The 17,237-nt window shown below is 43.2% G+C and overlaps 1 long non-coding RNA gene across 3 annotated transcripts in view; it reads right to left on the bottom strand.

Annotated features, from left to right (window-relative positions):
* The window catches only part of LOC108499337, an 86,754-nt gene that overhangs the window by 50,853 nt on the left and 18,664 nt on the right, over positions 1-17,237 (bottom strand). For all 3 annotated transcript variants that reach the window (XR_001875516.1, XR_001875514.1, XR_001875515.1), the window contains exon 2: positions 10,702-10,827. This is a non-coding gene — a long non-coding RNA (uncharacterized LOC108499337). The remainder of the gene's footprint in view (positions 1-10,701; positions 10,828-17,237) is intronic.

Below are 17,237 nucleotides of genomic sequence, written 5' to 3'. Positions count from 1 at the left end.
AGGATGAAGAAGCCTCTCAAGCCGTGTTTCACCAGAAGTGATATCGTGTGACTGGCAACTCTGACCCAACTTCCCAAAGGGGAAAACAGCCTCACCAACACTTTTAGCCTCTTCTTAGCACCCAGGGAATTTTCAGACCTCTTACACTATTTTTATTCTCCAACACTCTACACTTCAAGGTGGAGAACTCCAAACTGTTTGAGCTGCTGACCACTCTCCTGTAATAGTCTGTAACCTGTAGTTACCCAAATCCAACTTATTTATAAACCCTTGGCTCATGTGCTGTCATACCCTGAATAATTCATTTTTAGGAGCAGTATAAGGAAATTCTGGCTCTGTGGTGCTCTGGCTCTATCTCACATAGTCAAGAGTGTGGGCATTTTGGCACATTTGCACCCTGGGGTTTTTTCTGAATGCATTCTTACTATACATGAAACAAAGACAGTAAAATAAATAATATGGAAATAAATCTAATGAAATATAGATAATAAAGTAAACTGAACCAACTCAACTAAAATAATGGGAAGAGGCACTTGTGGTGAAGGTTTCTCAAGCCCATCAGGACTTGCAGATCAAGCCATCTCTCATGGAAATGAGGATTCACTACAAACCACTGCAGAAGTGCAGTTCCCAGGGTCTTTTCCCAGCTGTGTAAAGAAGCCTTTCTCCACCAAAACATGTCTTCAGTAGGGCAGCAAAATGATGCTTCATTAGAGAAAAATAAAAGGGGGCAACAACGTTCACAGTGATGAAAACTTTGGCCTCTAAGTGGCAGAATGCCAAAAAAAGTTGTAGCATTTTATGATATTGTAATTGAAAAAAGTATTATGTTGTTAGTGGAAGTGTATTTAAGAAAAGCCCCCCACGTGGATATAATAGAAAATTAATCCTCAGAGCTCAGAAAGTCCCTGAGGATGCAGAATCCATCAAGAGGTTACCTCCTGTCCCAGATTTTCCTGTTGCTTGCCTCTGCTGACAAGAGTTGTCTTTTCCTTCGAGTATTTGATATCAATTTACTCAGGCACCAGGGGCAGAAAAGGATTTCACTTTCTTCATCTGAAAGACACTGATCCACAGAATTAGTACTTTGAACAGGTGCCAGAGTAAAATAGTGACACATTCTCTAAACCAAGAACCACAGGTGGGCACAGCAGATTGCCCAAAGCCTCTCAGGGCTGCCCAGGAGGCAACCCTCCCGAATTTTTGATGGTTCTGGGATGGACAACATTCCTGATTGCAAAGGTGTCTCCTTCCATCCCTTGCTGTGGATCATGTTTCTAAACCAACCCCTCAAAGGAATGTCCCTGTTGTCAATGCCCTCCTCCAGATAATCAGAATGATGGGCAAGTTGGAAGGGAACACTGGTGGGATCATCTGGTCCAACCTCCCTGCTCAAGCAAGGTCTCCCTAGAGCTCGTGGCACAGGATTGTGCCCAGATGGTTCTGGGATGCCCATCCTTCAGCAGCAGAGGGGGCAGGGAGGGGCTGCTCTCAGTGCATTTGCAGGTTAAAATCCCTCAGAAGAGGTTTGCCTCCATTTTGGCACGTATTAAGCATTAAATTAACTTTAGATGATACAACAAACCACCTCAGGAAAGGTGTCTACCTCCCCTCATTTGACAACAGAGTTGCTGCCTTTTCCTCCTCGCTGCTTCCAGTGTTGCAAGAGCCAGTGGTGCAGAACATCAGAGTGATGGCCCAGCTGGAAGAAGGTTATCAAGGAGCTTATTCCCAACTGACTGGGCACCTGGTGAAAACTGTGCTTCATCCCAGAGACAGTGGGAAGATTTGCCCACTTCATGTTTTCAAAGCCTTTGGCTCCTTTCTTTTTCAAACCTTGCTCCTATCGAGGATTTATCACAGAAACCCTTAGAAAAAAAATGAACTGCCCTGAAATGACTTGTTCTGCCCCAACGTGGGATGTGGTCTGGGTGCTCAGGTGAGAGCCCAGTGGCCTGGTGGGAGCCCTGGCAGGGGAAGAGCCCTGTCTGAGGTGTGGAGCCGTGCTCCTCGCTGTGCTTTCTGCTCACCCAGCGCTGGGCTCGAGCAAGGAGCTGACTCTGCAAACAAAGCCCAAATATGGACCTGCAGCAAGCAGGGCTTGTGTTTTGTTACAGCCAGAAGCAACCTAAACTGGATATCTAAAATTAGACAGCGGGAATTTTCTCCTAAGCATCACTGCATCCTGGTGGAAGAGTGGAAAATGGAGGTGGAAACCTGAGAGCAGCAGAAACAAACCCTCTGTTTGTCAGCAGGACACTTGTGCCACAGGCACAGGAGCTTCTGTACTCAGCACATCCCTGACCTGCAGTGATCCTGCACACACAGCAAAGGTCTGCCAGGGTTTGGACTCAACAAGGCTCCTAATAAGGTATAAAAACATGTTACTTTTTTTCAGAAGGCTCAGGGATCAAACTGAGACAAGCAATTTATTCCAGCAGAAACCAAGACATCACCTCAGAACACTCACAAAGAAGGTTTCTCTCCAAAAACAGAGAGCGAAAGGAAATGCAAAAGCATCGGTTCCTCCACCATGTTTTTTCATATTCCTTTGATGCTCAAATGAGGTTCCTCACCCTGAACCCCTCCTTTTAGGGCAGGTGTGCTGGTAATTAGGCAGAAGATGTGAAAATCAGCCTCAAAATTGTGAGTCAGTGAGCAGAGCTTCCCCTCAGCTCAGCTACTTCACTGCCTTCAGCTCAGCTTCAGCAGAGACCCCACTTCCTGCCCTCAGACCCCACTCTCTGCCCACAGGGAAACTCTACATATTCATATCTTATCCCACAGTCATTTTCCAACATGGAAAACTCCCCAAATCATGAATCCACCCACATTCCCATGAGAACCTCTTGTCCCCACAGGAACCCCTGATGTGGGATGAGCTCCACGGGCAGGAGAGGGAGTGATGATCCCAGTTGTCCTCCCAGCCCTTGGGCACAGGATGCTCCCTGGGATGATCCAAGGGTGCAGGGCTGAATCCATTCCCAGCCCCCATTATTTTGACCACCAGCCCAGGAAGGAAAAACGTACAATTCAATGTGCTCAGACACCACACTTGGGAGATTTCATTTCAGTCTCAATTTCTTCCACTGAACATTAGATTTGGTAGTTTTCCCAGTCAACTCTGCTTCGTTGGAAAAAAACCAAACCAAAACAAAACACTAAAGAAATTCAGCCACTTTTAAAAAGAAACCTTGAAAGAAAATTATGAAATCTGTTTTGGAACCTGGTCCAAATGGCTGGAATAAAAATGCTCAAACCAACTTAATATTTCCTGTACTTGAAAAATTTGGGTATTCAGTCTATATAATAGACTGAATATATAACAGACTGAATATTTTTATTGGATGTTTTAAAAATAGAGATATGATTTGGCTATTTTCCTTTAGTATTTATTGCAGCAAAATTCTGAGGTCATGTTGTTTGCGAAAAAAAAAAAATCTAGAATGGTTTGGTTTGGAAAGGACATTAAAGCTCATCCAGTTTCAACTCCCCTGCCATGGGCAGGGACACCTTCCACCAAACCAGGTGGAAAAATCATATTCTCTAAGTCCAATAGTTTTCCAGTTGTCAGGAAGTAACTCTGCCTTCACCTCAGATATTCAGTTTTCATTTTAAATGGCCTCTCTCACATTTTACTCTTCTTTTTCTTAACCAGAAATTCCTGTGTTGCCAAAGACACACCAAAAATTATTTGGATTTCTATCAATAGGGCAGAAGTTTTACAAGATGGGGGAGTTACAGGTGTGAGGAGCTGCTGCTTAGGCTGATGCTGAGCACTGTTTAAAATGCCCCCCATAAACACAACGTTGGCATTGTTACAGATCATAAAATCACAGTTGAACCCTGTAAGCAGGAAAATCCTGGAGTTATTCATCTGGCTGTGTCTGCAGAGCCAGGCACTTGTTGCTGGGAGGTTCTGCACTCCCAGCAGTGGATCCCAGCCCTCCCCACCGTGTTTCTCTTCCCTTCCCCGGAGGAGAGCTCAGCCCAACCTCCACCCAACAACTTCGCTTTCTCATTTTTGACCAATTTCTACCAATAATTCCCTGACAGGCTTTTCCTCAGCAGTGCTTGCAGGGTGGACAGGGCTTTTCCTCCTCCTCCTCCTCCTCCCTGGCAAACAGCCCATCTGGCATCCACGTGGCAGCGTTTGCTGTGTGGGATCCGCTGGAAAAGTGCCACATTTCCAGTAGCAGCCGCTGGCCACACCAGCACAACACCCAGGGAAATGACTTCCAGACTATTTATCTTTTTCCCCCGAGGTGTGGAGCATCTCATGTGTATAAAAATGCATTTTTTTTTTTTTTTAAGCTACAATTCACAGTGGTGAGACCCAAACAGGGGGCTGCAGAGACAACTTTTCTTTAAGCCACACGTTCCTCTCCGAAGGCTCAAGGTCTTGCCTAAGCTCAGCTCTAACTGCATCATTCAAGGAGCTCAAGGCTGCTCTAAAGAGCAGGGAGAACACAGTTGCTACACCAAGTTACCTCAGCTAAGAGCATTTTGGGTTTAACCCCCACCCTTTAGGATCCTCTGCTTTATGGGCGGAAGGGAACTATAAAAACAGACTCGGAAAAAAAAAATGCATTGCTGACATTTTTTAAAAGTTGCCTTAGGCTGTTATAAGTTACATAAAGTTACTCCTGTTCCTGTGGTAGTTATGGCAAAGTTATCTGAGGTGAATGGCACAAAGTGACAACTCCAAACTTGGAAAAGTTCCCAATCAGGACCTTTTCACATAAAGAAAATCAGAACATAACCAACAGTCTGCAAATTAAGACACGACTCCAAAATTTCATTGGAATCACGAAGATTATTCTAATATTTTTTAAAAAAATATACAAACCATCTATACTTAAAAACAGAATAATAACGTGTCAATTAACAGAGTGTGAAAAAAACTGTTCTTGTTTCCAGTAGTTGCAATCGTGGACTTCATTTAACCTGACACTTGAGTAATAATGGGAATATTTAGCTTTTCTGAATATTTATTCCCTAAACTCATGACTTCTAGAAATCCTTCAAAATCCATCACTTCAGAAGGAGAAGTTAAAAGGAGAGATATTCTGGGGAAAATTACTCCCTTTTCTTAACATTCTTCTTCCCCCCACACACACATTCCCTATTTCCCACACACATTTTTAAGGCACTGCAAAGCAAGTTTTCAGGAGCTAAAACTACAAGAGAAATTGAAAAGAAAGGATATTTTAAAACGATCAAGACAAAAATAAAAGCCATCCCTAACTAAACACAATGGCAAAAAGTTGGACATCTTTCGTGTCTTTTATGAGCCAGAGAGAGAGGAATGATTAAAAACGTACCCAGAGCTCTGAATGCCATTTTACTGTCATTTCCTTTGATTAACCTTCACCTGACCTCAATCCCTGAGGCAATTCCAGCTTCTTTTTGTTCTTCCCTTTAAATTCTTCGCTACACCAGGTGAGTACATCCCTCACTGCAGAGCAGGTTGGTTTTGGGGAGGATGTCACAGACAATGCTGATTTTTCTAGAGAATCGTTCGCAAAAACCTCAACAGGGATGACAACAGGTCACGTTTTCTCCAAATCTGGGATTTTTTACAACCCTGTAAAATCATATCATTTTTTTTTTTTTCTATTTTTTCAGGGCCTTGCTCCTGTTGGCTGGCACAGAATTACCAGTCCCATCAGTTCCAACATCTCTCTGCATCTGGAATATCTGCTTCCATGTGATTTATAAATGTAACATGCCCACTGGAATGGGGGGGGGGGGAAGACAGCACGAATTAAAACTTAAAAAATAAATTATAAACTCTTGGAAGAATGAATAGACCCATCCTTCAATATTTGCACAAAAACACTAAAGTGCAGTTCTTTCTTATTTTAAAACTCACTATTTTTCAACAAGTCTCATGATCTTGGGGGTTGAGTAGAAATCATGGAATGCTGCATATATAGACTCTGTTCTTCGAACTTTAGTGGGATAATTTAAAAAAGGACAAACTGGGATAGGGCAAAAAACAGACTTAATGATCTTAAAGGTCTTTTTCAACCTAAATTTTTCTATTATTCTAATTAGAAAAATCATAGGAGATCTGTAAATTGTGCCTGATGATGAAATGATGAGGAATTCTGACCTGTTTGCTTCATCAGAGACTGATTTAAGGGATGAGTCCATCCTCATCCAGAGGAACTGATGTGATGCTGAGGCTTCTGATGGCACATTTTTAATCTGTCAGCAAAAGGTGTGAGACTGAACAGTCAAATTAGGACTAGAACCCAGGGGCAGAGTTTCAGCCCTCAGGAACCACCATGAGCCAGCTCACGTTGGGATGAAGAGATACTTCATCACACGTGGCCTTTGTTATCATTCCAAAGCACATCCTAGTCCATAAGCAGAAGTTATGGATTCCATGTTTGCTCCTCACTGCTGTCAGCCCAGTGTTTGATGATCTGTCCGGATTCACATCTCAGTTCCCTATTATTCACCCCAAATGAATTTTCAGGATTAAATAAATAAATAAATAAATAAAAGGTCCCAGGCAGCTCAAACCTCCATCCATAAAAAGTTTAGTTAAGATCAACTATACTTTTAATAGGCATGAATCATTTTGAAAGGTTTTATTTCTGCTGGTCTCCCTAATTTCCATTTTCTTGCTATCTGTCCCCAAAAAAAAGTTGAGGTTAAACACAGACCTGCTGGGTTTCAAAATGACAAAATAAATTCCCCTGGCAATTTCCAAATTCTACTGTTGTAAGGAGGTGATTTGTTAACTCTGATCCTCTCCTGGTAGGAATTTTATTCTCCTCAGAATTCTTCCTGAGAACACGAAGGAGTTACAACAAAAGTCCTGCAGGTCTCAGCCATGAACCTTTTCTGGTCTTAAATATTTCATAATATTCATAACCCAATTAATAGACTCTTAAAATTGAGCTCCTTTCAACCGTGCTTGCCCAAGCTCTGCTCCCTCTGCATTTCTAGACACATCCAGCTCTGGGTTGTCTAATCCAGGACATCCTGCCCAGTTTTCCATGCCAGTATCTCCACTGAGTTCTCCAGTGAAGTGTCCAGCTCCTGAGTGACAGATGCCCTCACCTGACAGAGCTCAGAGCTGAAAAGGGGGAACAAAAGGCTCAGAAAGCGCCTCGGGGAGGGAGGTCAGGTGGAGGTTAATCGAAGGAAATGACAGTTTGATGGTATGCACGGCCCTGGAGATTACACATGTTATTTTGTTGGGAAATATTTAACTGGTTTATCTCTATTTAGGAAGAAAAATAAAGTGGATATATGAAAAAAATGCGGGAGAAGTCAGAGATGCCTCTTAGGCCAGGCAGCCTGGCACGGGCGGGATGCAAAGAAAGCCAAAGGATGCCAATTCTTCAGGTGGCTTCAACACAGTATAAACATTTATAAAACACTTATAAAATGTTATAAAACATTTCACTATCATAAAACACAGCACAGTAGCTGGGGAGGTCAGGAAACTCAATAAACCTCTCATTTCCCTTGCTCCCATATTTACCCCCAGTATTTACTGGTTATCTCCTAAAGTGGCTGCTGGAGCTAAGAAGGGAAAATTCCAGCTGGAAAACGCTGTAGAAGTCTCGGAAACTCGTTTGTGTCTTGTAATGAACTTGGCTTGGCCACATTCCTGCCTCGTTTGCATTTCCTTCCCAACCATTTTCGTGCACTCAGGATTTTACTTTCAAGAGGCCTTTCAAAAACTGATTTTAAGCCTGGCTTGCGTGTGGCAAGGGCTTTTTAAACACACTCTCCTCAAATATTTAATCATGAAATTTATTCTGGTATTTGTCCTCAATTAATTGGGGAATTAAACCAATACCACATGACTGATCAATCACAAATACATAACACACCCTGAATTCTGATTCCTACTTTCGATTAAAAAAAAAAAACAACCCAACCAGTCAACAGAAAAATTCTGACAACTATTTTTTTTTTTTTCATTCTTCCTACGGAATAAAAGGCGAAAATTCGCGGAATGAATTATTAATTACGAGTTATTCATCCAGCACTACTAAAAACTAATCTGTTTCTCTTTTTTTTTTAAGCATCAAAAAGGTCTTTCAAATAGAGGTGGCAATAATGAAATATGGCAGCAGATCTTGAGACGTGCCCTTCCCCAGGCTGCGGATACGGAAAAGGTTACGGTCCCACAGTTATTAATCCCCCATCACACTGACAATTGATTTTGAACACAGCCTGTTGGAGTCTTTATAATGCAAGATCATAAATGTTCAAAACTAATTTATTGCTCTTTGTTCCACCTGGCAAAAATCCACCGTCAGGTTGAGTTGTGTTGATGCAAAGAGGCAGATGAGGATTTAAGTCGTGGTTTTATCCCTGTTTGTGAATTTGTTTGCAATACTTGTGGGGGGTTGGAAACATCCACAGAGGGTTTAGAAACATCCAGAGAGGGTTTAGAAACATCCAGAGAGGGTTTAGAAACATTCATAAAGGAGTTAGAAATGTCCACAAAGGAGCAAAAAAAAAAGAGGAAGAGGTTATGCTGTCATTAATCAATAGGAAATATTTGCACAAACAGCCATATATTTTAAATTTGACGGGGAAAAGTCCTTATTTGTATTTATTGGTACTGATATTTTTGGTTTGCACCCTGTTCCCTGGTATCTCTCTGATTTTCGTAAGGAAAAATGTAAAACCTTGCTTTATCCACATATTGACTTATATACCAGGCAAGGGTTCCCCACACACCAACGAGGGATATGCAAAACCTTCCACCCTACAAGGCTTTTTCTTTTTTTTTTTTTTAATTAGCCATTTCAAAGCCTGAATCAATTCCATCCATCCTGAAAATTCCTCAGCTTTTCCTTCATTGCCCCCACTCTGCCCATGCCAGGGAGGTGCCAACCCCCAAAGAGGGACAAATCAGAAAAGGAGAGAAGGGCAAAAAGGGAGAGAAGGATCACCTTTGCACTGACATAACACACTTATTTGTAAAGATTAAGGGGTTTTAAGCATCAAATAGAATACGTTACAAGGAAGCTTATTTTAAGGATAAAATCCTGTCCCATAGACCAAGCATTGGGTAAGGCTTTGGGTTTCCAAAGCCCTGCTGAAGGAGGGAACTGAGACACAAAAAACAGAGCAAAAAAACAGCAGAGCATTTCCACATCAAAAATATGCCAATCCCAAAGTCTGCTTCCCAGGCTCCAAAGGATTTTTTTCTCAGTAGAAAGACAAACTTGTAAAATCACCATTCTTTTCAAAACAACCACATAATACTTCTTTAACAGCACTTTTCACCCTTACATATTTTACAGTCCCAGAATATAAACTTTGTCCTTCCATTATCTAGAGGCAGAATCATTTAATTGTCCTGGCAAGTTTATTCCTGTTGAATTCTTATTTTTACCCACGAGGATGAACTAGGAGAGCTGTGTGACTGAATGCTAGAACTGCTGCATTCATGACTTGTAGGCATCTGTACGATATTGAAATTAATTTCTAGTATAAAACAGTTAACAGAATAACCCCAGATAAAGGCAAGAATAATATTAATTTCATCCTTTTTGTTGGCAACGTTGTAAAGTCCGTTGCTCAAGTAAAGAGCGCTTTGCTGAGCCGGATACAAATTAATTTTACCATTCTTCTTCAAATAGGAATTTTAAAAGTCAACTAAAGGCTACAACAGCTTTGAAACATTTCAGTGATTGTTTTAATTACCTCTCATACAGCTGTGAGACACTGCAAAGGGAGGGGTGGAGAGGGAAGGGAGAACAACACCTGGCGTGTTACCAATTGTTTTTGTCACATAAAGAAGAAAAAACAGTTCCAAGCCCTCAGACCAACAAAAAGCTCAGCAAAGTCAACACAGATTGGGGATTTTTGTCAGTATATTAATGTTGTGATTTGATCCTGGACTACGTGTTCTTATTCTGTCAATAACTACTCTCCCTGTTAAATAAAACCACCAAATCTCCAAACATTAAATAGATGAATTCTGACAGCTTTAGAGCTTGTTTATCAACCCCAAGTTGATGCACACACTGCAGTAAGTTGCTAAAGGCACACGTGGGGCTTCTTTGTAGGGTCTGTTCTATAGCAAAAAAAACACAAAACTCGCTTCACTTTTACCACAACTACTCAAAAAAATCCTATTTTTGCCATTTCAACCCTTAATAGAATTGGAAACTGGAGGGTACTGGGGCTTGTGCTGGCCTTTGACAGCCTGGCTTCCAGCACCTGAGGGATCAGTGGTTCTGGGGTGCAGAAAACCCCCTGAAAGGTGCAGTTGTGTCCCCCCCCTGCATCTGCTGGCCACGCTGGTGGGAAGGGCCGACCCCTCACTGCACCACAAACCACCAGAATCAACAACAACAGCAGCAGAAATGAGAAAGGAAACGGGGTGTCAGGAGTCAGGGCAGCACATTTGATTTGCACATGTGTCAGTAAAGATAGAAGGAGTCGCTGAATTAAATTAAATCAAAGCAAACCTGCTAATTAAAACAGCTAAAATTATGTTTGTGAAGATGTGTGACTGGTTTCCTGCTTATCTGCAAATAAGCCTCCCCATAATATAAACATGTTTCTATCTCCACTTCATTTATAATAAGTCTTTAGGCAGATTGTAATTAGTATTTTGAGTTTCTAATGGATCCATTGTGTTACTGGAGCAATATTTTTCCTGACCATCAAAATACTGATTATTTCTGCTTCAGTCTCAAGGGTTCTCACCTGTTCTTCTCATGCTGGTCAAAGTCTTGTATCCAATTTATCTGAATCAAATTGTTTGGGTATGTGTCTGAATACCATCATCTTCACAACATTGCTTGTAGTTAATCACATTGTATTCAACTCCACCTACGAGCCAAACCAGAAATTATTACTAGTTTTGCTTGGATTTATCCTGTAGCTTGATTTTCATTCAAAATTTAAAGAAGGACCATGACAGGGAACTAAAAAAAACCAAAAAAACCGGATTCAAACAGAAGTTTTGCGTGAAAAAATTATATTATTTACAAAAATCAACTTCTTGTTTCTGTTTCACCTATTCCCAAGTTCACAATGCATGATTTTACACAAACCCAATTACATAGCTCAGTGATTTACTGGCAAAGCTGGCCAGGAGAAAATTATCTGGCTTTAGCTAATGTGTGTGCCTATTTACAGTCAAAACAAATCCACAGAAAACTGCAAAATGGCCACAAAGAAGAAAAAAAATAATAGTCAAGGCAGAAATGCACCAGAGGTTTGCAAGCTGAAAAAAGTTCACCTTATTTTACAGTTTCACTGGGTAAGCAACAAAGTGTGGCTGCGAAATCCAGCCTTTCAGATCATGCACTATTTATTTATTCCAGGGTTTAACTTTCAGCACATCTGGAGTTTCATTGGCTTGGAAAACGTGGTGTTTTCTTTTTCGCCCTTTCCATCATTTTTTTAAGGATTAGTTTGCACAGTTAATGGGTGCATGGACTGGCTTCAACAGGATTACTCAGCTGTTTGGTTACCCGTGGTTTGAGCAGGTTTTTTACTTACAGGGCTACAAAGGCATCAGCCCACAGTTACAAACGGGGCGTGATCAGATATTGGTATCTTGGAGATGAAAATAACACTGCAATAACACAGCATACTATTTATGCTGACAAATCCTACTTTCTTTGTTGTTATTGAAACATTTCTGACCCAACACAGAAACCCTTGGGGGGTGGGGGGAAGCATAGGATTTTTTAATTTGTATCGAGTGAAAAAGTCAAAAGTGAAAAGTCAAAAACATGAATCAAACCCTTAGGATATTTAATTGCATCACAAATAATTTCAGATTATTGTATATCTTTTCCCTGGAATGACCACTTGGCACAACTCGGGGATTTTGCTAGATGTGGCCCAGAGTTCCTTTACTCACCTCCAAGCAACATATTCCTAAAAATACAGCAAATTGCAAATATGCTAAACCCCAAATTTTGCTGGAATTGCATGTGCCAGCACTAAGTCCTGCATCAATAAGAAACCCCACTGATGTCAGCAGGACTTGTGACAACACAAGATTTCCCTCCCTCAGTACAGCTCTAAAACTGGATCCTTGGTGACTATATTTGAATTATGTGGATTATATATGATTAAACAGATTTGGATTAAATCCCAGCACTGGGCTGTCTCGTGGAGAACACACTGTCAGGACCACACTTGATGCACAGTGATCAAGGTGACCTTCCAGACTTTTGCAACCCAGAGCAAACTCTGAGCAACTCCAGTGAAGGGGGATTCTTTTTAGCTCCACAAAGATCAGGCTGCCAGATGCCTGGAGTTAAAATGCTGCTTTCCTGAGGAACAGTTTTTGTGTCTTAAAACCATGACTCAGGTGACAAAGAGCAATCTTTCTTGCATGAGAAAGCCAATCTCAGCTCAACACCTTGAGCTGAGATCAGGATGGAAAATATGGCTGGTTGAGCCTTGTCTTAAAGTGCAAAGAAAATTCAAGTGAAGGAAAACAACACCTAAATAAAGAAATCCATCGAGTCGCCACCAAATCCCAGTTCACCCTCCATTGCATCACTGCAATATCTGACCTGATTTTTTAAAAATATCACCATGAAACCTTACTTTTTATTACTATTTTTAGTCTTCATTTCACTCAAAAATACAGTTTATAATCTCTTACATAAATGTGCTTTTGACTTAACCATAAATGACAGAAACTAATTTCTTCCTCACTGGACGGTACAGCTGAGAATAGAATTTGGTGAAACAACTCTACAATAACTTCCAGCTCAGCAAAGCTGAAGTTTAACTCCAAATGCTTCACACAACTCCAGGATTCTGGAATTCTTTGATTCTTCAACAGCCTGGGAGGATCTGCCTCGTGGATGGTGATGTAAGTCCTCATATTTAATAAGGGTCACATTTAGCAAAAATGGCCACAGAGGTCGTGCTGAGAGAGGAAGGAAAAAGACCTAAAGGATATAAAAGGGGAAAAAAAAGCGCCCCAGGTTGCCAGAGTCTGAGGGTTTGGCAGAGGAACAGAGATAACCTAATCAGCAGCACAGCTTTCCTGCAGCGAGGCTCTCCCAGTGCCACGCAGAGCCCCCGTCCCTCTCCTTTGGATTAAGCAGCCCAGAATTTCCTGGATCCATAGATAACATTGAAGAGGGAAAAAAAAAGGAGAAAAAGGGAAACTAATGGGAATACTTTTCTGGAGTTTACTTCAAGTTCTGCTCAAAAAGGTTTTTAGCCCGAGATACCAAATAAAAATTTCCAAAGGCTTGCTGAGGGTGGGAAGCTGTTACATAATCCATTAACACAGCTAATGGCTTGTGCTGCATTCTCTCTCACATGGACAGTGCAGCAAACTTTGTGCTCTGGACCTCTGGGTTCACACCTGCCTTGAAGGACTTGGCCTGTGCAGCCAAGCTGTGGTGAAGCCACAGGTCTGGAAACTTCCTCCCCTTTAACATCCCTCCTCTAAAGGAGCCCCCACCCCGTCCTCTCCTCCACCAAGGACATTTTTAGTAAGATTGCTGTGCAGCTAATTACATTACCATGGCATCCAAGTACCACACAGTCACGAGACCTACTTCTTTTAACAGCCCTTGGGTTTGTGGAGAGGAGCTAATAGGGAAACATCCTTATATTTGGAGAGCTGAGGCACAAGGTCAATGCATTTGCCCAACATCCCTGCAGAGGAGGCTCTGGGCAGGAAATTATTCACTGTGGAGTAGCTGCCAGAGTGGACTGGGTGCCAAAGCAGCTGCATGGCCACCAATTTAACCAACCACCATGCCCTAAGAGCTGCTCTCAGGAGACAGTGCTGGGATTCCAAGAGGAAACCTTGAGCAAATAGAGCCAAATACCTGCACTCTGCAGCCTCTAGCTACACCACCAGCCCTCACAGCAGCACCAGATCCAGCTGGTGGCCCCAGAGTCCTTCTTGTGGACCCTGCTGGTTCTTCTGCAAAGGCAATGAGGTGCTGGGGCAGCCTGTCCCCAGGCAGAGCTCACCCTGCAGATGGTAGAGGTGCAGGTGCCCACACTGAGCACCACAGACCACAGGTCTGTTGGCTCCGCACAGTCTCTGTGGCAAATGCCAAGGAACCTGGATTTTTATCAGGGCCACCTTCCCCAGCCCCCTTGTCCAGTCCTGGGGCTGTGTTGCCCTGTGTGTTATTCCGGTGGTGTTCCCTGACTCGGAGTTTCCTACAGACGATGGTCTGAAATGAGACACTCCCGTGTGTCCTGACTCCTGTGACCTTGTCTGGAACTTGACTTATCTGAGACAGCTCCTCTGATCCCTTTCAGCTCCTCAAGAGCAGAGCACTGACTCGAGGAGCTGTTTTCCCCACGCTATTCCTCCACAAAGAACCAAAGTGCTCTTTATTTCTAATTTCTCTCACCAATTTCCCTCATCCAGTTCCATCTGCTTCCTCTAACAGACTCTTTAGTTACACCTGTGATACTGGAAGAGTTTGGTCATAGCTAACTGCAGCCTGTTGTTTACTTGCCTATTACTGCTATTAGATCAGTTTAAACCTGTGTGTTACTTTTGGTGTCCTCACCTCTCACTGCTCTGCTGTTAAAATGTTTCTTCCTATATACTTGCACTGCATTTTTACCAGATGTTTTTTAAATATATACAAAAAGCAACAACAACAAAACTTGGAGTGGGGGGACTAAGCCCCACTCCTGTCCAGTCCCACCTCCAATCACTCCACCAGCACAAGCTTTCTGATGGAAACAGGCTCAACCACAGCAGTTTGACAGGCTCCTAATTTATTCAATTAACAATAAACTCACAGTGCTGAGTCCTGAACCTGTCAGCCAGCTGAACTGAGACAACCAGCTGAATACTAAGATATATTCTGCCACTGAACTACCTCAGACCTGAGGGCTTCTAAAATGGAGAGTGGACCCCGAATAGCAGGAGGGAAGGACTTTGGCCAAAGGTGTAACCCACTGGAGAGGTTACAAGGGTCACCAAACTTGTTCAAACCTTTGCCAAAAAACCATGGACATCATGTTGTCAGGCTGCTCTACATTACTCAACATGCAATTCTTGCTGTGGCAGACAGATTAATTAATAGAGATAACAGAAACAGTGGTATATAATCATAAAAGAGAGCTGAAACCACAAAGGACTAAAGCTTCCCTGTGGCACAGCAGTGATTTTTTTTAAGTGTCCAGTCCCTTTTCAACAGTATTTTTAGAGGAATAGCAGTCAGCCAGATACAGCCACGGATAATCAGTGGTGGATAAAGAAAACCCTTCTCCTGACAATCAGCATCTACACTTTAAGCTGCAGAAGAAACAGCTGCCTCGCTGTTCATTAGAGAAGGGATTTGCCAAACACCCTCCCTGATGCTCTGTTATGCAAGGTAGTGCTACGTGTGTTCTCTCCTTCCACAGAGATGTAGCCTAAAAGCATCAGTATTTAGTCCTCCCATCCCCCTAAATCTTCCCCACAAAGGACACTGTCACCACCAAAGCTCTGCAACAAGGATCGTTTATATATCTGACAACCTTTAAACCCCCAAAGAAAGGGAAAGGGAAGCAGCAAAGCTCTCTGAAGAGCTCTTTGGTGGAACAAGCAGAATTATGAGCAGCAGGAGAAATATGAGTAATTAAGACAACAGTATATCTATATCTTACAGCTGACAGAGTGAAGCTGCAAGTTAGCTCTGGGCAAGATGTTAGCAGAGGAAAGAACTGAGCAGCCTGTTTCTAACGTTAGTGTTGAAAAGCCAGCCCAGGAAAAGGGCTAAAGGGACAATTTCATTAAAAAGAAGGAAGTAGGTTGGATTAAGAGAGCGGTTAGATGCGGACTTGAAACATAAAAGGAGCAGGTCAACAGCCTCCTGTAACAAGACAAGCAATCATTTGGGGAATCAGCACCTGTGCCACTCTTGCTGTTCTTAGAGGAAAATGCTCTGAAATCATCCATCGGTGGGTTATACAGAAAATTAACTCTGTGGGTTTGCACCCTGGCACAAAACAAAGCCCTGCCGTGGGTGGGAGCTGCAGGAGAGCCAAGGAGAGCAAGACACGATGTTTTCCAACAGGCAGCCCAAAACAGTGGCTGGTTTTAGGCAGTCAGGACTCACCCAGAGCCGGGTGGTGGCCGGGACACGGCGCTGGCTCCTGCCCAGTGGGTCCCTGCACCGACCAGGCTGTGCTGCCTGGGCACTGCCAGGGCTGGAACCACCTCATGGAAGGGCTGGAGCTGCTCCCACACCACGGCTCCTGTGACAAGAGCTCCATTCCCCTCCTTCCCCAGGCCCTGGCACGCTCCAGCGATTCCCCAGCTGGCAGCACTGCCCTCTGTGGCCACAGCAGCGTGGTTTATAGTGGTTTATAGCAGCCCCAGGCTGTGTTTGCCACCGAGCCTATAGAAGTGAATTAGTGGAAAATTTGAGCTTACACAAATCACGGAGCCAGCCACAGTTTGTCATGGCCAGGCAGCCTTTTCTCCCAGTGATGAGGTGCAGGAAAGAAACTGTGGGCTGCATGCAGGGTTCCTGCACTGCTGGGGTTAGAGCTGGGAAGGGAAGTGCTCTTGGATGAGAGGGGGGAAAAAAGAGAACAACAGCAGCTCTCACATGCACAGAGGTTGAAGGTGTGGCTGGCACAGTCACCTGGGGTTTGCAGGGTGTGGGGATATTGGGAAGGAGCAGCCTTCCTCCCTCACCTCCCAGCTCCATCTGCAGGAAGGAGGAGATGAGAATCACCCCCAGAAAGGGCAGAGGGGTTGCTCCAGATTTCCATTCTCGCAAACAAGAGCAGCATTTACCCGAACGAGAAGAGCTGGAGCGAAGGCAGAGCCAAAGGGCACCAAATGAGGGTCAGCAGCTGCAGCTGCTGCTGCCACCCAAGGAGAGGAGCTACAACCTGCAGCAGGGTGGGGAGGCTGGGAGGTGCCAAAACCTCTCACCACAGATTTTAATTGATTGTCCTGGTATTTCTCTCACAACATTTAGTACATCCCAGTTTGTAGCCATGCTCTGGCCAAGTCCACTCCGTCCTGCTATGCCTTTCTTTATTTGCACCTACAAGCCCCAGCAATTCTCAAGCATTTTTGTGGCCTTACCAACAGCACCAACATGAATTTAAATTAAAAATACATCTGGACTCAATGTTTTAGTGAATCACAGCACAGGTATTCCCTATTTCTTTTTCTTTTCCTACTTTCTCAGCCAGCACCACAGGGAGTGATGGATCATCCTGCTCCTGACCACTCCATCACTGATTTGGTGCAAAGAGTTTTCTCACTACAGACAATTCTC

This window comes from Lepidothrix coronata, unplaced genomic scaffold, assembly GCF_001604755.1.
Source record: "Lepidothrix coronata isolate B3197 unplaced genomic scaffold, Lepidothrix_coronata-1.0 Scaffold2, whole genome shotgun sequence".
Classification (NCBI taxonomy): Eukaryota; Metazoa; Chordata; class Aves; order Passeriformes; family Pipridae; genus Lepidothrix; species Lepidothrix coronata.
The sequence above is the reverse complement of the archived record's forward strand: the minus strand, read 5'-3'. Positions and strand labels throughout refer to the sequence as shown.